Source organism: Chanos chanos, chromosome 7, assembly GCF_902362185.1.
Source record: "Chanos chanos chromosome 7, fChaCha1.1, whole genome shotgun sequence".
NCBI lineage: Eukaryota > Metazoa > Chordata > Actinopteri > Gonorynchiformes > Chanidae > Chanos > Chanos chanos.
The window spans coordinates 27,927,990-27,930,489 of record NC_044501.1 but is presented as its reverse complement, the minus strand read 5'-3'; the positions used below and the strand labels follow the sequence as shown (position 1 = coordinate 27,930,489).

At 45.3% G+C, this 2,500-nt stretch overlaps 1 protein-coding gene across 1 annotated transcript in view; it reads right to left on the bottom strand.

Moving 5' to 3' along the window:
• The window catches only part of si:ch73-335l21.1 (insulin receptor substrate 1-B), a 41,395-nt gene that overhangs the window by 1,224 nt on the left and 37,671 nt on the right, over positions 1–2,500 (bottom strand). The gene's annotated exons all lie outside the window — the stretch shown is intronic.

The following is a 2,500-nucleotide window of genomic DNA, read 5'->3' as shown; positions in this document are numbered from 1 at the left end:
TGACTGTTAAGTATTTGGGTACTGCCAGTTCTGCTGATAAAACACATGTGGCTTTTGAGGAGGTAGATATTTTGACTACAAGTGGAAGGAAAAATATGAACTGAGGCGAACAATAGTAGTTTACTATCATTTCTAGATTACTTTTTTTTTACAGAACACTTTTGAGCGACACATGGGATTGCAGATCCACACCACTGACACTAATGTACACCTCGATGCCACCATTTAATGTCGGGAAACACGACATGAATGTTTGTAAGAGGAATCATATAGATGTTCTGGATTTTAACATCTTGAAATTGGTTAATAAACCTGTGAGGAGACAAAATGTTTGCCGTGTTAGACAGAAATTATGGGTCCGCAACGGAAGAACTGACTGTCGTGCGAAACGGCACGTGCGCACCTATGTGACGGACAAATGAATCATCTTCGCGATATACCGAGGGTACAAAAGTACCTGGTCTAAAAAGACAGGAAGAAACAAATTAAGGCAGCATAAATTAAGGGGGAAAAACACAAGACACAATTTGGCACGGAAAAACAAAAGACAAATCGACATAATGGACGAGGAGAAAATTGAGCAATTTTCCTTGTCTCTCTCATCCACCTCCGTTTTAACTCCTCATCTCTAATTGAGAGGGGAAAATGCCCTCTCAAACTGTCTATCTTCGTCCTTTCTTTCTCTTGTCAATTTCTGCCAATACTGAATTTCCGTTTACGTTACATTTTGCCTTGTTGAGGAACACACGCTACCTCCTTGACTTGGGCGAAGGTAATCAGTCATTTTACCGCTTCTTTGAGTGGCGTGGTATATCCAATGATGACTGGAGGAGAGTGACAGACTCTGCCCACAGCCACACAGGTGTATGTTGGTTAATGACTACTGCTGAGTGAGAGACAGACCACAGGTGACTTAGCTGTCTGAGGACCATGGCACAGTTCAGAGGACAGTTCTAGGCATTCGCACTGTGAATCCTTGATGTGGGATGCAATTCTGATGTCAGGCTGTGCCTTAACCGGGCGTGTCTTTCGACAGTGCCTTTACTGCCAGTCAAGAGCCACACCCCTGCTCCCGTGTTTCACTATATTTAGTCCCCCTGAGAACAAGCTGCTCTATCTTACCCCAAGCTCACAAACCATGAAAGAAACAGAGGAGTGAAGGACTGAGTTGGCATCATCAAACACACACACACACACACACACACACACACCGATCTAAAGCGGCTGGAAGTCTTTAATTGTATTGGCTCGGTCTGTTCAGCAGCTTTGACAACAGAAGCCCAATCCCTAAAGACCAGAATGAGATCTCTCACTCCCTCCTCTGTCTTTCTCTCTCTCTCTCTTTCTTTTTCTGTCTATTGATCTCACTCATTTCCTTTTGTGTCTCTCCATCCATGCACAAATCAATTTAGCAATGCTAATGGGAGCTCCAACTGTATCAGTGCAGTTCTTCTCTCTCTCTCTCTCAGGGACAGTAAAAAGAGGAGAGAGAATGTGTATGCTTTTACATAATGGCTTTGTATATTTAAGAATGTATATTTAAGAGCGAGTGTGTGTGTGTGTGTGCATGCGTGTGTGTGCTGATGGAGAACACATGGACGAGTCATAGCACATATTGCTTATGCTGATTGTATGTCAGTAATGTTCACCTCTGACCTTCAACTTGTCAATCACTTTACTGCCTGTAAGAAACGTATATGAGTTATGTAACTTGATGTTTACACAGGTGTGTGCGTGCGCGCGCGCGCGCGTGTGTGTGCGTGCGTGTGTGTGTGTGTGTGTGTGCGTGCGCGCGCGCGCACGCGCGTCTCTCAGAGTACATTGGAGTTTCAGAAATTTGTTCATGAAGGAACACACACACACACACACAGACATTCACACATCCACACACACCCACACACATACACCAACACACACACACACACACACACAGATAGTATTTTGCAAGAGGTATGACCTAGCCTTGATGCAAACCAGCTCAGAGGTAGATCAAACACACAAACACACACACACACACACACACATACACTCAATATGAGAGCCCCTGGGGAGAGATGGGGAATTGCAGCACTGGGCCAGACCTCCACTAAGCAAACAGCAGGATTGAGAAAGACGCGACACTAGAGTGTGTGCAAGAAGGAATGAGCTGAAAATGTCGACAAATGTTAGTGTGTGTTAGAGGGGCGAGAGCACTGATGTACTCACCAGTCAGGTTCTGACAGTTTTCCCTCTCATTCTCTGTGTGTGTGTGTGTGTGTGTGCGTAGTACGCACTATAACACACAGTGACATAGAGGGACAGAGCTAAAGTATTACTCCATGTGTGTGTGTGTGTGTGTGTGTGTGTGTGTGTCATGGCCATCTTGCTGTGGGTCAGATTCAATGGAGAGGGATAAGCCAAGGAGAGTAAGGGGCATTGGGTAAGAACCACACACACAAACACACACGCACACGCGCGCACGCACACACACACACACACACACACACACACACAAGTGCGC